The sequence below is a fragment of the Haemaphysalis longicornis genome, unplaced genomic scaffold (genome assembly GCF_048455015.1).
Source record: "Haemaphysalis longicornis isolate Haplotype H1 unplaced genomic scaffold, Haemaphysalis longicornis Haplotype H1 scaffold_4, whole genome shotgun sequence".
Lineage (NCBI taxonomy): Eukaryota > Metazoa > Arthropoda > Arachnida > Ixodida > Ixodidae > Haemaphysalis > Haemaphysalis longicornis.
The window spans coordinates 190,838,482-190,862,238 of record NW_027526361.1 but is presented as its reverse complement, the minus strand read 5'-3'; positions in this window follow the sequence as shown (position 1 = coordinate 190,862,238).

Below are 23,757 nucleotides of genomic sequence, written 5' to 3'. Positions count from 1 at the left end.
ATAATCTAGAAGCTGGTATCTTAATTTCAGCTATAAGTGACCACTTGCCGATTTTTATCATTTTTCCAACTCATTCTGCACGACCTAAACGCGACACAACTGCCGCGCCTGTTGTGCGCAGATTAATAAATGACGACAAAATCGCTGTGTTTTACCGATTAATTGAAAACGTAGATTGGCTTGATGTGCTCAATATGCAGAACGCCTCGGATTGCTACAACTTGTTTATTAGTAAAGTTCAAGAGGTCTACAATGTGGCATTTCCCCTTGTACAAATTAAGCAATGTAAAAAAGCTAGGAAGCCATGGATTGACGCCACCCTTCTGAGAAGGATCAGGGAGCGTGACAGGCTATTTGCAATATTTGTGAAAACAAAAAAACCCAATCATTTTACAGAATTCAAAAAAAGTCGAAATAAGCTAAACTACGATATTAAAAAAGCGCGCTGTTCATACTATGAAAACAAATTTGCTAGTGTAATTAACGACCCTAAAAAAATATGGACTACTCTGAATAGCTTAATGATAAAAAACCAAAGCAGAGGAATTTCAGAGCTACAGATGGATGGTACAATATTCAAAGGAACTGCGCTTGCTGATAAATTCAATGAGCACTTCCTGGTATCAGGTGCAGCTTCCACCACCAATGCAGCTACTGATCCTGAATCATACATCAAAATGAGTATACAGAATTCTATATACCTATCCCCCGTTTCAGAATCAGAGGTCTGTAATATATTAAAAGCGTTGAAAAATAGTAAAGCTTGTGGTGAAGATGAAATAAAAGTGGAGCCCATAAAGGCAGTAGCTCACTTTCTTTGCCAACCGCTATCGCACGTTTGCAACCTGATAATGAGTACAGGTGTTTTTCCCGACAAACTAAAAATTGCCAAAGTTTCTGTTATATTCAAAAAAGGAGATTCAAATGATATGAATAATTATAGACCAATCTCAGTTCTTCCTTTAATGTCAAAAGTTATAGAACAGTTGATTAATAATAGAATATATAATTTTTGTAAGGCAAACAACGTAATATCAGAGCAACAGCACGGTTTCCAAAAAGGAAAATCAACTGAGTTTGCACTGTTGAACATTAAAGATAAAATAATTAACCACATGGAACAGAAACTATACACAATAGGTGTCTTCATTGATTTTAAGAAAGCGTTTGACTCCATAAAGCACCACATTTTACTGCAAAAATTAAGTAGGTATGGAATTAGAGGGATTTGCTTGGATCTAATAAAAAGCTACTTATGTAACCGTTTTCAATACACAGAAATCGAGCACGCAAGATCCAAACGAGGAAAACTGAATTTTGGACTGCCACAGGGATCCATACTCGGCCCGCTCTTATTCTTGTTATACATGAACGACATCGTACATATTTCTTCCTCAGCAGATTTAATCTTATACGCCGACGACACGAACGTATTCTTTTCCGGCAGTGATCTTGCTCCACTCCAGACAATAACAAATGCCTGGCTTGAAAAATTATCGGTATGGCTAGAAGCAAACCAGCTTTCATTGAACACAAATAAAACTAAGTTTGTCGTTTTTCGTCCTAAAAATAAGGGTATAAGCCACCAAATTTCAATCAAATTTCGGGGCACGACCATCGAACAAGTCCCTTCGCACCAATTTCTTGGTGTGACGTTTAATAAAAATGTAAATTGGTCAGCTCATATAAATAGAATTCGAACCGATGTGTCACGCTCTGTTGGCGTCATCAATAAACTGAAGCAGCTTCTGCCCACGTGGTTGAAAAAGCAGCTGTATTTCGCGTTAATACACTCTCGCCTCAGTTATTGCTCGCTTGTGTGGGGAACAACTGGCAAAGTAAATTGAGATAATCTTCTAGTACTCCAAAAGGAAGTAGTACGCTTGATAGAAAATGAGTCACCCAGAACCCACGCTGCCCCACTCTTCTACAAGAATAGCATACTGACTATTCAAAACAGCATAAACAAAAAAATGGCTTTGTTCATTTATCAACAGTTCAAAAATAATTCTGATGCCTTCCTGGAACAATACGTATCGAAGAACCAAGAATACAATCTACGGCATGCGAGCTACAACAAAGAAATAATCCGCACTAACTATGGGTCGCAAAAGACAACCTACACAATTCCTGACTTTTTGAACGAACACCCTGTTATTTTTACATTGATACAGTCTTCTCTTTCTGTACAATCTTTCAAAAAGACAGTTGATCTGTATTTGCTGGGGCTACAGTGAACAAGCTATGATATAGATAAGCGTGATATTACCGTTGATTATCGCTCTGTATTTCTACTTTGTGATCTTGTTTATACTTTCAATGCCAATTCTTAAGTAATACAAATTCTACCTTTACTTGTGTTATGTAAACTTTGTATCAAATGGAGTTTGTTTTCTGTATTATGTTTTCTGTATTATGTTTTCTGAGCTCGAAAATTTTGTACGTTGTCACGTTGCTGCTGAGTGGTGTGTAGGGGGGGAGGGGGGAGGGGGAGGGGGGGGGCGGGGGATGTCGCTTTGTCAGGTAATTCGTTTGCCTTTTCGGCATCCCCCGAAGACAACCGCTTCTGTGATGTTTTTGTGTTCATTGCGATGTTTACTCGGTAACATCTCCCTTGTAACTTTTTTCGGTTGTCTAAATAAAACATTCACATTCACATTCACATCCCCGCACATCACGCTGAGGGTCGGTCACACAATTAAAATCGAACACCAAAAATGTTGGGTAAGGTTCGAGCATGAACGCGTCGAGGGATGCAAAAAAATAGAACGAGTCAGAGTGCTGCGCAGGTGCATACACTACAACAGCTCGCACGCGACGAGCAAGCAAGCAAAAATCAACGGCAAGAATGCGCGCTCCTATCCCAAAGGTACAATGAGCTTTGCGACGCAAGCTCTCGCGCAAAAAGACGACGTCTACGCCCGAAGACATCCTATCTGACAAGGTAAAAAAGGCTTGCACACAAAAGCGCTAGCGAAACAAAAGAACCTCACGTGGAGTACGAAAATTGCACTCCTGCAAAAAGAGAAGGTCAACGTGTTGCACCCGAGCAGAGTGCATCGCTTGCCTCTGTTGGTCCAAGTCCCAAAAGTACTGAACATTCAACGTAAGAAAACGCACCAGTATATAGGTAATTGGCCACAACACACATTAACCTTCCCATCTTCAAAAGTCACTGTCGTCGCAAGGCACGTCGACTTCGACGCACAGTTTCTTGTTGTCGTCGGCATCATCGGAATCCTCTGACTACGACTGCAACGCCCGCTTGGACTCATCTAGGCGGTCCGGTGGAGAGGGTCGAGGAGGAAGCAAGTCGTGCACCTGGTTGATCGTGTTGACAAGGCCAGGGTCGGTCAGAATGAGGGATGGGTCAGCAGTGCGAGGCTCATCAGTGCCGCCCGCTTCACCTGTGGCCGCCGATAAAAGGCAGAATTTGCTTGGTGGACGCTGCGATCAGCTCCAGAAGAGATGGAAAACCTTGCAGATCGGTGACCTGGCGTACAGGAATGACCAGATGAGGGTCTTTGTCCTTCGATGTAGGAGCACCACTGGAAACTGGACGTACTGTAGCCAGCTACAGGCGATTCAGAGGTGCGATTGGAATGGCCCACCGCTGCCTTGCCGCTCGTGCCGGGCTTGCTGCGTTCCTTCCAGCGGCTGCGCGAGCCGCTCAGGAACCAAGCAGAGCGATGTTATTTGCCTTTGCACGCCCTGGCTCGCGCTGAGGCTGCTCCGCGAGGTCACTGCACTCGGCAGAGCTGGTGCTCGTGAAGTGGGAGGTATCGGTCGAAAACGATGAAGTGTCTTTTTCCGCAGGTAGAATATCTTCCTCCGAAGGCGACAGGCAACTCTCGTGTTCCATTTCCTGGCTGTCGCTTGTCGACACATCAATCGTCGAGTTGACGCCCAGAGCATTACCTTCGCTTGTAGCCTCGGCAGGTTTGCTCAAGGAGGCCCAGGGTAGCTCGGGGAAAGTCGCTTGTACTCTCGAGAGCCTGCAGAGTGGAAGGCGCGCGAGGCGTCTCAGCGAAATTGCTCGCAGCGTCCGCATAGGAGCAGGGCCGCATGCAGTCGGCGGTGGCATGGTTGCCCTGGCAGCGGCGACACTGGGCATTGCAGTCGACGTCGTCGTGGCCGTACTCTGAGCAGCGGACGCACCAGGGGTCTTGCAGGCGCTAACTTGGTGGTCGGTCTGGCCGCAGCGGGCGCACACCCTCCGCACACCTTTGTACTCAAACTGGGCCTTAAACTCTCGAATCTTCATGAAGTGAGGGACGGCCTTGGCCATCCCCATCTTCATGAGTCGCATGCGGGTCTTGATATGCTGAAGGCTCCTTCACGCCGGCTGGCTGACGTTGAGGACCTTCCCATACGGTCTCAGTGCTGCCGCGAGCTCCGCTTTACTTACAACGGGGTTCAGGCGGTACACCGTCACGTGACGACCTGTGCGCCCATCCAGACCACAGGGCACGAAACACCGTTCACAACGCGGCCCCTTTCTCCGCGCTCTTGCGAGCAGCAGCAGCCGTAGCTGCCATCACGCAGAACTTGAAACCACCCTGGTGGATCAGGTTGTCCAGGCCATAACGACCTACAATTTCGTCGAGGGCATTCACCAGGTCATCCACGGTTACGTCCTTCGGGGCCGTGAAGTAGAAAATACCCCCCCCCCACCTCCCCGAAGGGGATCGTGCGGAAATGCGAATGCATTGGGTGCACCGATGAGTGCGCTGCGGCAAGCAGTAACGGAGAGAGGCGTGCGCTCCACTGCGTTTATATACATTTTCCGAGCGCAGCGAGCGGAGAGAGGGTACGCGGAGAAGAGAGAGAGACCCGCGCAGCACGCCCGCCCCGCGCGCGAGCTCTCTCTCCCGCCGAGCTCCGCGGTGCGAGCGCCCTCACACGCCCGAGCGCGCTCCTCCTCTCCAGTCACTCTCCGCTACTCCGCCCGAGCTCCGCGATGCGTGCGCCCTCACACGCCCGAGCGCGCTCCTCCTCTCCCCTTGCCCTCCGCTACTCCCGCCCGAGCTACCACCTGCTCCGTTTGCTAGGCGCGCCACAGCTGTTGCTAGGGGTGAGGGGGAGCGCGGAGAGATAACACCAGCGGGCGCACGCCGACGGAGCACGACAACCCCCGACTGTAGTGGCGCGGGTCCGCCGCGCCGACACGACGACGACGACGACGAAAGCAGAACTACGAGGCGCGCGCTCACGTGCGCTCGCGCTGGAGGAATGCAGGCGCAAGCCGACGGAGCACGACAACCCCCTACTAAGAAATGCATTCGCATTTCAAACATGTGCCTTGGGCGGTGGCGGAACAACCTTCCAAGACGCCATGATGACGTGACCTTGTTGTCCAGCATGGTGGTCCAGTGGTCAGTAGGGAGACAGCGTCCAGGAGGGAAGGGCTACCCCAACGTGAAAAGTAGGGGCGCCCCGCTGCAGTCACGTAGAAACCAAGACAGCCGCTCACTGATGTCGTGACCTTACGGAGCACAGAGCCCCATGGCGAAACAGACACACGGTGTTACGGCGAAACAGACCTACCAATTCCTTGGTGATCAACAAAGCCGCGGCACCAGGGAAGTATCCCTTTCCTTGCTTTGACCGACCGCACCCGTGGGTAGTTCAGTATACCACAAATTATAACCCGTCTACAAACACCTTCTGCTTGTGCTGGACGATTGCCGAAGCGGACATTTAGCCTTACGCAAGTCTTGAAATCATGTTAGTTTATTGAACTGGTTTTATCTATTTTACACCTTTAGTACGCATTATGTTGTAGGATGACGAGTTGGAAAACGAGTGTCCCGGTGTATTAGTACCGTGACCACATAAGAATACGATGATATAAGACGCCGACAGCCCGAACCCCTAAAGAACTTCGCCCCTCAGAAAAGCTTGGTATTACCTTCCCTGGCGAACCCGGTATTCTTGCAACGACAGAAAACATTTTCTTGAACACAGCTTTCTGGCGTCATCCCAAAGAATGTTTCCATTCCTTGCGCAGCCCTTTATATAAATTTTTATAATTTTCCAGCGTACAGACCTCAATAGCTCCTGGCTGGAGGTCACACTTTTTAATAGGCTCTTGTTTCGCTGTTCGGGCGTGCTTGTTTGCTGTTGAAGGTGGCATGGTGCATGTGCGGCCCACACCACGCGCTGAAGAGCAAGATCTCCGAAAGGCTGACGCTCAGTGCGAACGAGACACAAGGGGTCACTTTGGTTAGGGATGGTTGAAACCTGGTCCTAGGGGAAAGTCGTATTGCGTGAAGAATCGCCTTCATGCACCGATCACCTGTGGGGTTGCTGCAACGAGCGCTGCTCAACGAGTGCCGTTGGGCTCTGACCTGAACGGCTTTGGGAAAAGTCTCGCAGTAGTGTTTCAGTAGGTGTTCAAAGGGGCACTGAAGAGGCTCAGTGAACAAGCCACTCATTGAACAAGGTGGAACCGAAACCGTCTTTTAAAACGTTTTCTTAAACATTTCGTAGGCGATCCCACGCTTTTAATAATGAACATTTACCCGACCGGACAAGATTTTGCCCTACCTTAGATTTCAAAGCGCCCAGGAGCCCTTGCGCTATTCCAAACAATCATCGTCATCAGATTTAAAAACATTGTGCTCGGTTCGTCTGTTTTCAGGCTTTTTTAAATTTTTGTATGCGTGGTTCTCAGCTGAGGAAGCACCCCGACGGTGATACGCCATCGGACCGACGCTCCCGACGAATCCGTGGGAATCCGCGACAATCTCGCCCATCCACCCAAACCACATGGGTAGATGACCTCGCAAGGACTCCAGGACTACGCCTACCACAACAGTTTAGAGCCGAAACGGGTAAACGCCGATTTTTGGGAAGAAAGAAGAGCACGCCGTTTTCCACGCCTAAGCCTATAGCAGTTCAAACACCGCCCTCGTGCGCCGGCTCTCTGCCGCGCCACAGCGACGCGCCTGATGAAAGGATGAAACGCTCAAGCAAGAAGAAGAACGCTACGCTTCCTGACACAACAGGAGATGAAATGGAAACGGAAGACAACCAGCCCAAGGATCTGGGCACAGCACAAAACGAACAGAGAACGGGACCCGCCACTACAAGGAACGAGAACGCCGCAGAAGTGCTACAGTATGACGAAGAGCAAGAACAAAAGAAGGAGAATTACGGCGCCTCGTGGGAACAAGCCATCAGCAGGCGGACAAAGCAGAAAATGAAAAAAGAGCTGCGACTCCAAGAAGCCGCTCCTAGCAGACCAGTCACGACGGAGGAGAAGAAACAACGGGCTCCGAAAGGCCACATCGCGAACAAGAGGAGAACCCCAAACCTCCCCAAGGAGGACTTCAAGATAATAATCAAGCCCAAGAAAGGTCTCCCGATGAGATCTTTAACCGTGCCTCAGCTAACTCAAGCCATCGCGCGTGCCTTCCCCAACGGCGCGAAGAACCTTCAAGAAGCCATTGTAAGGCCAAAATGGGGATCCAACATTATCCTCGTCAGCACGCCGAACCAAGCAGCGGCCAACTAGTTCCGCAACATCGAGAGCATACAAGTAGGAGGAAACAGACACGAAGTCACCTCGTACGTAGCGTACTCCGACCAAGAAACAAAGGGCGTCGTACACGGTTTCGAACCCGGAACGACATCGGAAGAACTTATGAAGGCGCTCCGCGTGAGAACACTCAACACAAAAATAGTCCATGCACGAATGCTTGGCAAGTCATCAACAGCCCTCATCACATTCGAAGGCAACACAGTCCCGCGCGCAATTTACTACTACGGCGGAGAGATGACCTGCTTCTTATACAAAGCAACGAGACAGATATGCCAAGTCTGCAGAAAGACAGGGCACAGAGCCGATGTGTGCCCTACTCCCCACGTCAACATCTGCTCAACATGCGGCATGGAAAATCCGCAAGAACACAAATGTTCACCCAAATGCGCGCTTTGCCAAAAGGAACACCCAACGGGATCCAAGGAGTGTGAACTGTTTCTGTTACCGGGTGGAATTCTGGGCTTCCTGAACTTTAGGAAGTTCAGGAAGCCCAGAATTCCACCCGGTAACAGAAACAAGTCACCCAAGAAACACGAGCGACCTAGATGGTTCGATGAAGACTGGCCAGCCCTGACTGAAGGAGCCGACGTCTACGAAAACCATGACACAGCAACGACCCTTCGAATCAAAGGCCCCAGTTCGAGCTGGCCCAAGGAGGCAGGAACTAACGCCCCATCAGGAATGAAACACGCAGCCCAAGAGAGACGGGAGACGCCCAAGTCAACCAAGCAACCTAAGATGAGGTGGTCCGGAGTCGCCTCCCCAAAATCCAACACACAGACAGAACGCGCGCAAACGAAGAAGGACAGGCAAAGTAGAATTATCGAGTCACTAAAAGAACAACTCGCCGAATGCAAGGCCGAAATTGCCTTGTTACGTCAGAAACTGACAGGACCCTACAAAAAGCAGGAACCCCTAGAAAGCAGCCGCAATGCAAGGTTCGTGCTTAGTCTACCACCAGCACCAATACCACCACCCCAGGTACCACCTGCGCTGATAAACGACCCTTCAGGCATAGGCCTCTTCCTTGTACAAATGCAAGAAGCCATACATAATCGCCTAGACATAATACAAGCAGACAACAGAAACTAACCCAAAGGAAGCAGAACGAAACTAAGAGAAAATCCGATTCGCCGACAAGCCCTAGACAAAGGAAGCAAATTGCACTAGATGCTAACTCCATCACGTCGGACTCCGAATTAAACGAATCGATGAATGATGACGAGGAGAAAGACCCGTAGAACACCTGCCACTAGAAACCGGGATAGCCCACCAAAAGAACAACTCCTTATATGGCAGTGGAACTGCAGAGGTATCATAAGCACGAAAAGCTCACTTGAAACTTCCATCGACACACAAGATCCCAAACGAGATATACTCTGCCTACAAGAAGTAAATTCGTAAGTCGGTCTTAAAGGATACACTAGAACTTCGTTATCGCCGGACCAACGTGCCGCAATATACGTGAAAAAGGACATCACGGCGATTGAGTACAAGGCTATCTTACGATCCCCCTCAGCAAACATCGTCGAAATAATACCCAACTCTCGCAGAAAGAAAAGCCTCTTTTTACTAAACATCTATAGCCCACCATCCAGCCCAGATGAAGACTTCGATCCAATATATACAGAATTGCACCAAAGAGCCAGAAATAATAATATCCTCATCACAGGAGACTTCAACGCCCCACACAAGGAATGGGACTACAACTTTAACTCTAAGAAAGGAGGAAACATTCTAACCGCAGCAGAATACTAAGACTTTATGTACATCAATGAAATCGAAACCCCAACGCGTAACGGTAACTGCTGCTCCAGGGACACATGTCCCGATCTAACCTTCACAAGAGGATCAGACAAATGTATTACATGGATAAATACCAAAGAAAACCTGGGAAGTGACCATGATATCATTCGCATCACCGCCAAAACCAGTTGGTGCAAAAATAAAGGCAGGAAACAGAAAATTACTGACGGGGACAAATTCAGAGCAGCCCTCAGCAGCGAGTTCCCACACGACGACATTCATGACACAGACGAATGGAGCAGTAAAATCTTAGATGAACACAACAAAGCAACCAAAGCCGTCTCGGAAGATCAAACCTTCGCCTGCATTGACAGATACCTAGCGAATATATGGGATAAAAGAGCCAAACTAGTTAAAAGATCGAAAAGACAGAAAAGCAACAAGGTTCTGAAAAGACGGATCAAGAACATAACAAAGGCAGCTAGGGAATACGCAGAGAGACTCTCCAGACAAAACTGGAATGATTTCTGTGACACCCTGAAGAACACTCTTAGCACATCCAAACCATGGAACATCATCAAAAGTCTGCTCAACCCAGAGGGCACAAAATGGGAGAGTAAACACAACCTGAAAAGAGTTTCCCACCTGTTCAAGGGTACAAACGAGCAACTCATCCATGCCGTGAAGGAAAAATTTGGATTTAATAGTCCGATTGAGGCAACAAACAAAAGATACGAAGGTCCAGAGAACGAGACTCTAGATCGCCCCATTACTAAAGAAAAAGTCTTCGTAGACATAATGGGAACAAAAAGAAAAGGAGCAGCAGGCAGAGACGGAACAATCAACTTTATAATAAGAAACTTAGGTGACCGACAAATAGAACAGCTCACCAAATAATTCAATGAAAAAATCTGGATACCCGGTACAATACCACCATCCTGGAAACACTCCGAAATAATAACCATACCGAAGCCAGGCAAACCCCCTGACATTGGCAACTTGAGGCCAATCTCACTAACCTTGTGTCTGGGAAAACTCTTGGAAAAAATCATAACCAACAGGCTTTCCAAACATCTCGAAACGACAAATTCATTCTCCCACTGCATGATAGGCTTCCGGAAAGGCCTAGCTACACAGGACGCTTTTATCCAACTCCAGCACGATATCTTCAAAAAGAAGGAAGAAGGGGAACAAGTTATCCTGGCACTAGACCTCAAAGGAGCTTTCGATAACGTGACACACGACGCCATATTGACAGCTCTAGAGAGGCTAGAATGCGGGGATAGAACATTCCGCTACGTGAAAGCATTCCTGTCCGACAGAACGGCTACCATTTGCATTGGAGACACGAAGTCAGATCTCTTTGACATGCCCAACAAAGGCACACCACAGGGATCTATCATCTCACCGCTTCTCTTTAACATCACTATGATAGAGATAGCAAAAAGAATCACAGAATACGACCAAATCGGGGTTGCAATTTACGCGGACGATATCACCCTATGGACAAAAAAAGGCAACAGAAATCAAAAAATCCAAACGCTGCAAAACGCAATCAATAAAATTACAGAACTTGCGGCCAACAACGGGTTGCAATGCGCCCCTGAAAAATCAGAGCTAGTCAAAGTATTCCCGTTAGGCCATGAAAAGCAAACGTTACTCTACATGGACTCAAACCAATCCCTGAGAGAAGCCAAATAAGAATCTTGGGCATGATAATCCAACGCAACAACGGAGCCGACGAAACTCTAAAAAGAGTCGCCAAAACCACCCAACAATTAGCTAAGATTATAAGAAGAATCACCAGAACCCGAAACGGAATGAGAGAAGAGGACACGCTGAGGATTACCCAAGCCCTAATAATTAGCAGAGTAGCTTACAGCCTACCCTTCCACATTCTAAAGGGTAACCACCTCAATAAGATCAATGCGACAATTAGAACAGTCTATAAAACAGCACTCGGCCTCCCCATCTACACAGCTAATCAAAAGCTGTATGATCTCGGAGTGTGCAACACATTCGAAGAAATAAGGGATGCAGTGCTCGCTAACCAAAAAGAACGACTACTCAAAACTCGCACAGGCCGAGCAATCCTATCCAACATTGGCTCTCCGGCAGAAAAAGAATTCTTGAATAGAACGATAGAACTATCACCAGACCAAAGGAAGGGAATAAAACCCCTACCTATACCCAAACACATGGACAAAACCTTCAACAAGGAAAGAAGAATAGCAAGGACTAATTTTCTAAGAAGAAAGTTCGGAAATCATGCAAACACTGTCTACACTGACGCAAGTAAGGGACCACACGGCTCTTCCATTGCAGCAGTTGTCGACTTCAAAGGCTCCCCCATAGACTACGCCACCCTTAGAAAACAGGACACTGATGAAGCCGAAACCAGTGCTGTTCTGGTGGCTATCAGATGGGGAGAAGCAAATGACAGGAGCTTAAACATCATCACGGACTCGACAAGAGCTATCAAAAACATCACTGCCGGAGTAATACCCATTGGCTCTAAACATATCATCCCAAGGGAGTTGAACCGTGTACACAACATTACATGGTGCCCTGCGCACGAAGGCTTGGAAGGAAACGAGAGCGCTGACTCGCTTGCGAGAAGTCTTACGAACCGCAGCGACGAGGACCACTCCTACGCCCTTCCACCATACGAAACTTACGGAGAACGTCTTAAAAGAAAAAGACTTGAAAGGAGAACGCTACCCGCTCCTCACATGGCCCTAACCGCCCACGATGCACAAACACTGAGAAGAATACAAACCAACACATTCCCACACAAATCAAGGCTGGCGCTTATGTTCCCAGACAGATTTAGTGAGGACTGTTATGAATGCAATAAAAAAGCCACCCTTTTCAACACCATATGGAATATGCCCAGTTATATGGCAAACACAGAACAATACACCTCATTCACTAGAAACCTGGAAGGCGACTCTGGCCAGCCAGGCCTTGGAAGACCAGCGCCACCTGATCGACAGGGCCTGGGCCGGGGCACAAGCTTCTGGGGCCCTGGAAAGAGACTCCACCCAAGTTTCTCCATTTAATCCCTTCCCCCACCTCAATAACGTTTTACTGAACTGAACTGAACTTCTCAGCGGAACTTTTTTTATTTCTGCTTACTGTTGCATGGGAGAGGTACTATTAGAAGCATATATCTGATTCTGCTGCCCACTTTTATAATTCTTTATTTTATTTTATTTTTTCTTTTAGATGTTCTGTTCGACAAAATACCTCGTTTACTTTATTACAAGGAATAAATATGTTAACCCTTCCAGTAGTTCGCTTTTGTACAAATGCAACGCGTTACACAATATCGTGTTTTCACTATTTTTTCCCTGATTTTGTGCCGTAGCGAAGCTGCTATACAGAATAGAAGCCTTCGTCCAGTGCGTACTAGTGATAATATCCGAGGGTCCCCCAACCAAGGATTGAGGGGAGGAAACCAAACCCGTAAATAACAATGTTGCCGCCATTCGGTAAACCTTCTTCATCCGGAACAAAATGCACAGGTAACAACATGCTTACAAAAAATGAACACAGCAGTGCCAGAAGCTGACTTAAAAAGAGCGAAGCTGTCGGAACATTTTTAATTATATCATTGCATGAGCAACAGCTAATAGTACTTAAATTTTTTGCTGTTTTAATCAAACATGTTTTCTTCTCCGCAGCCGACCTCTTGAGGTTTTTAAATAGACTATTTTTTAATGTGGCTACTTCTTTTAAGTTGGCATTGATCACTGTGTGAGAGCACAAAAACATACCTAAAAACTGGATGTTTCGCTCCTCGACATGTTTTACAAAGTGCCGTCTTTTGCTTTCGCCAGATCCTACCTATTTCAAGCGTATTGTGCTCAGCTACACCTGCAGACAAGGTTTCGGTGTAGAGACGCTAAGGAAGCCTAATGCCGTCGGCTAGCACCCGGCTGTGTTCTTGGCGACCGAACACGGAAACCCTTTCGAGGCCAGTTTGTCAGTTGTAGTTCCACGCAGGTCGAATCTCCGAACGCCGCAAGCTCGTTTTAAGATTCTCGCGTGTAAGCACCTTCGAAACAATTCTCAATTTCCGAGCAGGAGCCCCGAATGGACTGTTATACAGAAAGGGTGTGATATTTTTCTTTTATCCTCGGCGCTCTCGCTTCTTAAATACTGCTACCTCAAACACCATCCTATTGAGAGCGCAGAGCATTACCTTTTGTGTAAGCCCTGCATTGCGTTTTTCTTGGCACGCAGTTTATAGCTCCCCACACTAGCGTAAGGATGTCTTCTTAACGAAAGACAGAAGCTACCCTACACACTGTTGATGCAAACAGATAAAACATGCGTTTTCGTAGCACATCCTGCCTACATGGGTCGATAACGCTATTCGAATGTTGCTAATATTGAGCTGAAGTCTTTCAAAGCCTCAGAAAAGGCGGGATCGTTATGCATAGAGATTCCGAATAACCTTTACTATACTCATGTTGGCATTTATTTTGGGTGTATTTTAATAGTGACATTCTATTTAAGTGGTTATTAGTAATGGTCTATTGAGAGAACTAGCACGTGAGAGAACTCGAAAACTCTTATGTTAATCTAACACGGCATGGTGAACTTAAGTATTTATTTCCCGCAAACATTAAACATATTATGGTAAAATTAATATAGAAAGGTTTCTACCCGTAATAAACACCTTCTTAAATTTATTAACCCAACTCAGGCGCAGTCTCTTGAGAAGTGAGGGTATGCACTTAACGTGCGGGTGAAAATGTGTTTCTTGATTCCGCGAAAAAACTATTGCCTTGCACAATAAAAAATAACCTACTTCTCGGCATTCAAAATCTGAAATTTGCCTTCCAACTTTTCACTCCATGTGTGAAAGCCCCTAAACAGAAACTTTTTAGGGGCAAGGTAGGCCGCCCGCATCCCCACTCACGCGCACGCGCACATACACACACACACGCGTGCACACACACACAGACACAGACGCGCGCACACAAACACAGACACAGACACACACACGTGTACACACATGCACACATGTACACACACGCACACACACACACACACACACACACACACACACGCACAAACACTCACGCACACACGTACACACGCACACTCGTACACGCACACACGCGCACGCGCGCACGTACACACGCACACACACGTACACACACACAGAAACTCACACGCAAAAACACACGTACACACACAAACACACAGACACAGACACACAAAAACACAGGCACACACGCGCATACGCACACAGACACACATAATCACACGTACACACGCATTCTCCCACACACGCACGCGCGCACACACACACACACACACACACACACACACACACACACACACACACACACACAGAAACACACACACACACTGACACACACACACGCGTACACGCACACATACAGACCACATATACACAGATACTGGTGTCCAGTACTAGATGCATTATAGCGCCGTAAACACAGCCACCTTCTACTACCCGACGTGTATGGTTTGCCCGCGTATCGGTAAATAAGGCGGTTGGATGCTTACGAGCGCATAAAAACCATAAAAGGTGTTATGTCGAAGCGTATCACTTTTTTTGCCTCGAATGGGCGCGTGTTGCAAATACTTCGCGAAGCTACAGTAATCCCTCGTTATAACCAAATCGCTTTACTCGAAATATCGCTGCATTCGAAGTTTTTTTGTGGTCCCAACCCAAACTCATGCATTTTAGGTCGCATTACTCGAAGCGCACGAGGCGCTCGACCCGCTTAAAGCGAAATGGCGAGTGGAGTCTCGCCGAGTGGCGGCGACCAACCGGCGCGTCTGACGGTCAGCATGGCGGGTCAACGCAAGCTGATCTTTTCCCGCCGATTTTCTCGAGCCGATCATGCTCAATTCCCGCCATCCGACTTTAGCCAAAGTGTCCAAATGTGTGGCAGGATCACTGAATTTTGCTAGAGACGGTCAGACGGTCAGGGTATCCCGAACACGTCATTGTGGCAGTCGTTGAGGCTGTCCGCAGGCGTGAGAAACAGGTAATAAAAGTGGCTGAAACAAATGAGCACGACTGCAACGAGCGCCGTAAGACGGCAGTTATTCCGTATTTGCACGGTATCGCACATCCGCTAAAGAAAACAGGGCAGAGGGCTGGGGTTCGCGTTGTAATGTCCGCACCAATTAAGCTCGAGAGGCTTTGCAGAGATACATGTCCTGTACAAAAAGAACATACTGGTTGTAACGTTGGACACCAGAACAAGTACGTGAAATGCGATAGAGGGGTTGTGTACCGTGTTCCGTTAGCCTGCGGAAGGGTATATGTAGGGCAGACGGCACGGTGCGTCAACTCCAGGTTACGTGAGCACCAAAATAGCGTACACAAAAGAAAGGATGGTAACCTGTCGACTCACTGCGGTGAATGCCCCAAGTGTGAACCATACTTTAAAAATTCTGTGATATTGTTTCACGACTCTGATCAGCGCACGCGTGAGATTGTAGAGGCAGCTGAAATGCAACTAGGCGATTTCGAGTGTGTCAGCACGACATCAGTAGCCTTGTCCGATAAAGAGGCAACTTTCTCAAAAAAGAACTGGTCGTGGTAATGACTAGCTGACACGTGTGGGACAGCGGCGAGCAATTCTGTTATTTTAATCTGTGTATAATCGTAACCTTTTCTGTATCTCTTGTATTTTTGCTGCTATATATTTTCCCTTGATTCAATAAAATTTAGTTGGAAGTAGCGCTTTTTCTTGTCTACTGTGTCCCTGTATTTTTTTGCGCTTAATATGAACGTTATGGAATACCAACTAGCCCGAACGCCAGCCCTTCTTCAAGTAGTTTCGTAGATGCTCACGCAATAGCACGTTCAAACATCGTGACGTCTGGTATACGTATTTGTGACCGCATGGCAGACGGATGCCGTGCACCACATTTTCGGCGCAGTCGACGAGCTTGTTCTTGTGGTTGATACTGCAGCCCTTTTTCCGTATTTCCACGGGGCACAAAACTCCGAAAGATTTTCGGTAGCTGAAAAAACCACTTTGCGATTGATGCGGACACCGAACTACTTAAGGCTGTGCGATAAGTGGTGTACGTATGGAAGAACAGCGGTTTTCCCTGTCACTTGCTGCCTCGTGTTAACAACAGACAGTTCGTTTCGCAACGAACGCTTCGCATGACCCAGGAGCTCGTCCGCAACAGAAAAACAAGTTGCGGTGGATAGGCGGCCCTGTCCAAGCGGTCTACCTGCGCCCTGAAACTATGCTCACACTTGAGGAAGCAGGTCTTACTTAGAGCGTTTTCAGGCACAGGTTGGCAACTGCTCGTTTTACTAGTTTTTAATGACATGGGGAGTAGGACAGCAGGGCCTTCATTGCTCGAGGCTCATATTGCAAGCAGATATGTGTGGCCGAAAACTAAGGCGGAAATCCAGGAATCTTAAACTGTTTCGTTCACGAGTCTCGTGTGTGACGACGAGCGGCTTTAAACATGATGAAAACAGTTGTACCATTTTTGACACTGTTGCATCGACATCCCCATTATCGCCGAACAGAACAAGGAAATCATCCACACAGCGAAACACGCGTAGTACTTTGGACCCTTCTAATAACATGGCGACATTTCGGTTCCTGGATCATAAGTATAAGTCACTAACAACAGGGGCGATGCACGACCTGATAAATACACCTTGGTTTTGAAGGAAGATGTCACCATCCCATTCTGCGTAGGCCGACGTTAGGTAAAATGACAACAGTTCCAGGAAACCCCCTGCAGTCACACCTACACTGTTTTGAAAGGCCAGTGCTCCAAAGCAATCAATGCTCTCTTCGACGCGTTTTACGATGTCATCGTGGTGGAGCGAGTAGTATAAGTCCTTGATTTCAAGCCTGAGACAGCTTACAGAACGTACGCCCGGTTCCGTCAGGTAGTCAATACCTCCTCAGAGCTTCTTATCAAAAACGGATACTTCACCGATAAATCCCCCAATTGCTGTTGTAAAAACAAGGCAACGATCTTGTGCCACGTACCTCGCTCCGAGACGATAACCCAGAATGGTCGGTCTGGTGTATGTGCTTTTGCGGGGAAAAAAACATTCTCAAACTCTGCCTTTCAGTTTTTTCAAGCCTTTTAGCTAGTTTTTCTAAACTTACGCTCATTTACAGATTCTGAGCGCTAGCCTTCACTTTCGTAAGCTGTACATCGGTACAATTGTTAAACGTTGAGTTAATTGTCGTGCTAGCTTTCTCTCGGTATGCGTTAACTGGGAAAACTATAAATCATAAGCAGAACTACAATTTTTTGCGTTTTAGCCATCAGCAATTCAATGCCAACTTGCCCAAAAGACCGCATTAATAATTTTACGTATCATAAACGGAAGTGCGTCAAATCGCTGTTAGGCTAGGTGCTTTCTTCGTCACAAAAAAAAAAACGCGTGGACCATCAGAATAAAAAGTCATGGCGAGAAATCCAAAAAGCACACAGATGTCCGAAAAACACAAGAACTGAGACGGCGCTACATGATTGCTGGAAATGTTTGCTGTTACGCCTGGAGGCGTTTCCACCAAAGCAAACGCTCGGCTTTTATACAACACGTATTATGTACCCGGGGCGGTCATTAATACCTCAAAAAACCATTGCCTTCTCAGGGTTCGGAACGGCAAACCACACAACAAGGGGACCAGTTCGCGTACAGTTTTGTACAATGCGCGATTTTTCACAAGCGCTAACGGCCATATTTTTAAATGGGTCTCAAAAATATTACTCCTGCGTCCACGCTGGAAGAAAACTTCAAATGTACACCCAATTTACTGCAAGGCGTAATCCCAAGATGTCAACAAATCACTTTATTTTTAAAGAAGATCTGCAAAAAGCCAGCGAATTGAGTAGCCTAACACAGAGAAGACCTTGAAGGATATCTTCACTCAATGCAAATGAATTGCGCGTCTCGCCAGAACAACCGCTTAATATTACACGATTAGCATTAATAACGCAAATACCTCTCCCAAGCCGGAAAGCAAGCACGACAAAGACGGTAACATATCAGCGTTGCTAGCTTCGCTGCGAAGCAACACATACTGGCCAACGACTTTTCCCGCCTTTTTGAGTTCGAAGCGGCTCTTATATCTGTGAGCGGCCGGGCGAAAGCTTCAAATTATTGCCGGTAAATAACGGGCATGTAATATATGAGAGAAGAAGCGGCAACAATTTGGAGCACGGAATATTTTTGGCGTCCTTTTTGAACCGCGTGGTGTCGTGTGGCATCATGCACACTCATTTAAGTTAACAAAACACCACTGCAGCATTCATATAAATGCGAAAGCACTGTATAACCATGAAACACTTAATCAAAACCCGAGATGCGGAGACACGTGTGTTTTGTGCTGACCTGACCAACTCAAGCGAATGTCAGTACGCCGCCGTCGGACAGGCCGTTTTGTCTCGTGGCAGGCCAGCGCCCTGATGCGGTGCTTGCAGAGCGCATGCGCCAAATGCGGGGTCCGTTACAGGAAGGCTTTTTTGTGCCTCTGAAAGAGATCTGCGGAAGCACTGCAGACCAGTCCCTCACCCAAGACTCGCCACTTGTTCCCCCCGGAGGGGAAACACCGTTTTAAAAAGGTGTTTTTGGGGAATCATCGGGACCGAATAAGTCGTTACTGTCTCCTACGTCGAGACGACGACTGCAACAGCGCTCAAGGAAAACAGGAATTTAAAAGTGGGTGTTTTCGACAATATCCAAGGTGAAAATAAATGGGTCTCAGTGTCTAACATGGCCGAAGATCTGTTTCGGCCAAGCTATCTCCCAAATCGACATTTTGAAAACATTTTGTGCTACCTAGGAAGTCGACATATTGATAGGACAAAGGCAAAATCTCCGTATTATAACTTGCTGCTCCTTTTAAAGGAGAAAATGTTTTGGGTTGCTTGTGTTTATCTTTCAACACGGCGGGCAGGATCACTCAAGGCGCGACGGGTTTACGAATCGACCTTGAGGTGCTGCCTTTTTGGTTTGAGCCCATGATGGAAACAAATACACAATCTGATTAAAATAAGCCAGCTTTGTGTGGGCAAGCGAATGGTTTTGTTCATGTTCGCGAGATGTACCCATAGTTTTGTGTTTTGCAAGATTTTTTACTATCAGTTGCAACATAACTTTACCACTACTAGGTCACACGAAGTGTTTTCTTTTTCTTCTTGTCGACCGTTGTTTACAAGCTCTCCGCAATGTTTATAAAGGCTCGTCCACGACGTCGTCTACGCGGAGAATCCGGGACGGCAGTCCAAATAGGGGAAAGCAATCCGTTCTGACAGTACTTCCCTCTGGGTGCCACAAGAGGGCAAACGTTGCCGAATTCTTGGAAGGCGGCCGGAAAGATATTTCCATATGGCTTCGACAGAAAAATACAAATGAAGGTGTGCCACAATTGAACGCAGGGCATACAACGGTTTCTTTCGACTCTTGTGCAAACTCACTTTTCAGGACAGAGAATCGATATGCTGGGTGCCAAACATTCTTCAGTGGCCGGAGCGACCGTGAGATTTCCTCGCATGCAACCTCACGTTCTCTTCGTTCCTGACGAAGAAACAACCAGCGCAAGAAAGATGGGGATGAGGAAGGCTACAAACACAGCGCTGCACTCACAACTGAAATTTTTTATGGGAGTAAATTACGTATACCATAGTACAGTGCATCTGTGCAAAATTTACCGACGAGTTTTGATCTATGAGGCCTTGGCACGGCTAACTCTTGCTGTCCTTTCCAGCCCTACGTTGTTATTTTGTTTAACCTAGAGCCTGGTAGATTTCATTGCTGAGATTGTCAGTGCTTACTGGTTGTTTGTTGACGAGGGTCTCACAAGTTTCTTCAGTGTGAAACTCCAGACAGGCCCCAACCCAGGAAGGCCAGAACGTCGACCCACGGCGCAGCCCTGAGCACCAGCTGGAGGAAGGTTCCGGATCCAGGCTTCCGCTCTGCTTGAAGCCTGGATCCAGTACGTGCGCGAGTTTTGGGTGACGGAGGACTGTTATGACCGGGCTGCCTACCCGGCGCACTGAAGCATGGACCCGGCGCACCCAAGCATGGGCCTCGGCGCTGATTAGCGCGTTCGTCGGTATCGGCTCCCGCCACGTGTCAATCCGAATTGGATATAGCGGTTTCTCAACCCTGCGTGAACCGTGCCCCTTCACCTTTAAGTGACTTTAGCGGAAACGAGCACGCGTGTCCTGGCATGCGAGTTCCTGAGCCATCCCCGCCCGGGTAATTCTCGGTCAAACAGCAGAGATATCTACGGAAGAGCGGACCATGCAATCGGTAATCGGCGAGCATCGTTAGTCAAGCCCCCCTGGCGCGCCTCGTACTGGGAAAAAAGGAAACCGGCGCCGCCATCTCCTCCTCTCCCTCGTGGTCGCGTGGAGAAGAATCCAGAATGGCTTCGCGCGGCGTCGGTGCCGGCGTGCGGGGGATTGTGGGTCTGTGATTGGACCAGACATTTGGAAGTTGAATTCCCTAGTAGGACTCTAGGGACAAAAGCTTACCGGCAGTCAAATCAGCACAACGTAGTTTCAGCCAGAAGATTTCTCTTAAATTAATAAGCACAAGCCAAATCCGCAACTGTAAATTACTGTCTGAAATATTCATGGTATGGTACGCACGCGGAAATACGTAGACTAGTATATACATATATTTTTTTTTCATATAATACCGGCATATTTGTATGTCTACCACTTGATAGGACGTAATGGGAGCCTCGTCTTCACGTTTTTACTGCCCCATGTTACAACTATATTTTAACAAACCCAAGCAAAACACCCCAATTCGCACATATCTCCGGCGCACATATGGTGCGCATTGGCTTCTGCTTAGCATGCCCACAAGAGAAAGATGAACTCACCTGAAGTATAACGTACACTGCAATATTATCCCAAAACATAGGTTTGCACATCCTACAGCACTTTGACCCATGAGGCGGGCCACGGAAATGTTCTCAAACCACTTCCATGCGGCCTGAGCCACGCACAGCGGATTGCCTCGCACGCGGAGCTTTTTACCCCTCACCAGACACCCTTAAACCAACCGAATGTTCTGTCGCCTTCAGCGACGTACACCTGTGTTTATTCTTCAAGAAAGTAATTGTTTCTAGCTGCACCACGTGCTTTCAGGCCGCTGGCCAGCATGCTGCTTGGGGGGCCCTATCACCGTCTCGTCCGCCATTGCCGCTTTGCGCAGCGCCACCTGTAGGGGCTGGAAAGAGCGGATAAAGTTTTTCTCCTTCATCAGAAAGCATTGGTCTCTTGATCAACGTCTCCGGTCACCAGTCACGCTACAAAGGTAGATTCCCGAACCCCGTAATCGAAACAGAACACACTTAAGTCACTTGACGAAAGCACCAATACTGGCGCAATACTGTGGTTATTGCAAAATTCACGTACAATCTAAAGTATCTTAAAATATTCTTTTCAATCGGGTGTACCAATCAAGTACGCGATGTGTGCAAACGGGGAGTAGCTATAACTGTTGCTAATAGTCACTAGGAAGTTTTAGTTATGTTTTAGGACATACTTTCTCCAGTTTGGAGTACTAAGTTCACTGGCTTCCGGTCATCGTTTTGTCGAAAACAATATTGTGTGATTCAAATGCGTGAGAGAAAGTGGTAAACCGCAGAACGCTGCTGCGAACATTTCTGGCATAGGAAAAGGTATAGACGGGTAATCACCAGTACGCGGTAAGGCTGGACCTAGTTGAATTCAAGGGCCAGAGAACCATTTCTCAGAATAGGGATAACACCCTATTCTTATTCTCCAAGCGGATAACGCCCTTTTCTTATTCTGGAAACACTTTTATAATAACATTTCTTTACGCACGCACCATTAAAAAATTATTTCTCTGAACCGCCTCGCAGTGAAACTATATCCTGCACGGCAAAGTCACTAAATTTCAGCGCGAGGGGAAAACTTACGAAGAGAAAAAAAGCACTAAAGAAAGTTAAAGAAACATAAAGCAAAACAAATCTGACTCTCTCTTCGAGAATTCTACTACTACGTCCATCTTAATTCTAAAGCCCACGTAAAGGCTACGAAGGCTTCCTGTTGTCCTATTTTCTGGATTTCCGCGCACGAGGTCCCACTGCTGCAGGCAATGCCGAACGCCATATTTCTTGCTAATTCGCTTTTCGAACCATGGAGCGTCATAAACGAGATCCGGACAGTTTATCGAACGCCGTTTTATCGAAAGTGTTTTTCCCGCCATTCCCGTAACAAAACTTGCGGTATGTTTTTTGTTTCCCTCCTGGCTATGTAATTTCCCAATCTTGTCTCCACAGCGAGCTATTTAAGAGAATTTGTAGTCTTCGTACTAGTTGTCTTTTATTTCCTGCTTGCTTTTTGTTTTTGTGATGCGCGAAATTTTTCTCCCTAATTGTTTTTGTTCTATTCATTGCGCTGGTGGTGCTCCCATAACGAATCTCCGTCTGCCTCCAGTACCCCCTCTGATCAGAAGCATATCACGGCATTGTGGCGTATAGACTAGAACGACTCGATAGACTTCGTACTTTTTTTGTATAAACCGCACACACAATGTAACATTTTTTTGACACACATTTTTTTGACACACAATGTAACATTTTTACCGCTTATATTCGACATTAGGGAGGCACTTCTTGGCACTTGTGGGTCCAATGTCAGAAACCTAACTGGAGCGCTAGCAAAGGTCTCTCACGATTTGTGCATTCGTAATTCTTAATGGGCACTGAGTTCAGTTGCAAAGACGTTACCAAGCCTTGTCCTATTGTTCTCGATGCCTTGCTTAGAACTAACTTGAAAAAGGATATTTACAAAATTAGTCACCATATTACAGGCTGGTTCGTTTTCATCTCTCCCCCCTTGTTGTATCCCAGTACGTCTGGGGTTTTTAGCCCATACTCTTTTACCTTTTTACCATAAGGCACAAAAAAACAGTAGGGCAAAAATAGTAAACCCCAAAAATACAGAAATCGTGATGGTCTACTCAATACAGCGCCGTCACCCGATTACCTGGAAATATAAATGTATCAATTGAAAAAAAAATTGAGAACGAGCAAACAAAATATAATATGGAGCTTACGATTAGCTGAACAAAGCACACAAAAAACCAACAAAATGCCCTTTCTGGTCTGGCGTGTTCCTCCAAGGCCACCAAGGAAACGAAGGGTCGGTGAATGGAAGGAGGCGTTCCCTTGTGACGAGTTGTCCTAGACTCCACCGCCTCTGTTTGGGCCTCACTTTCACTGCCAGAACGTCCGACCTCCTCCCCCCTGTTCATTCATATAGCACTAATCTTTCCAACGTTCGTGGCACGATATTTCTCCAGAAGCAAACAATCTGACCACAAGGTCCGAGTAGGAGTCGCATGCAAACCACGTGGCTACAAAAGTTCGTGGAGGACAAGACTTTAGATCCCGTCATGATGAACCATGGTACTAGGGGTACATTTGGCA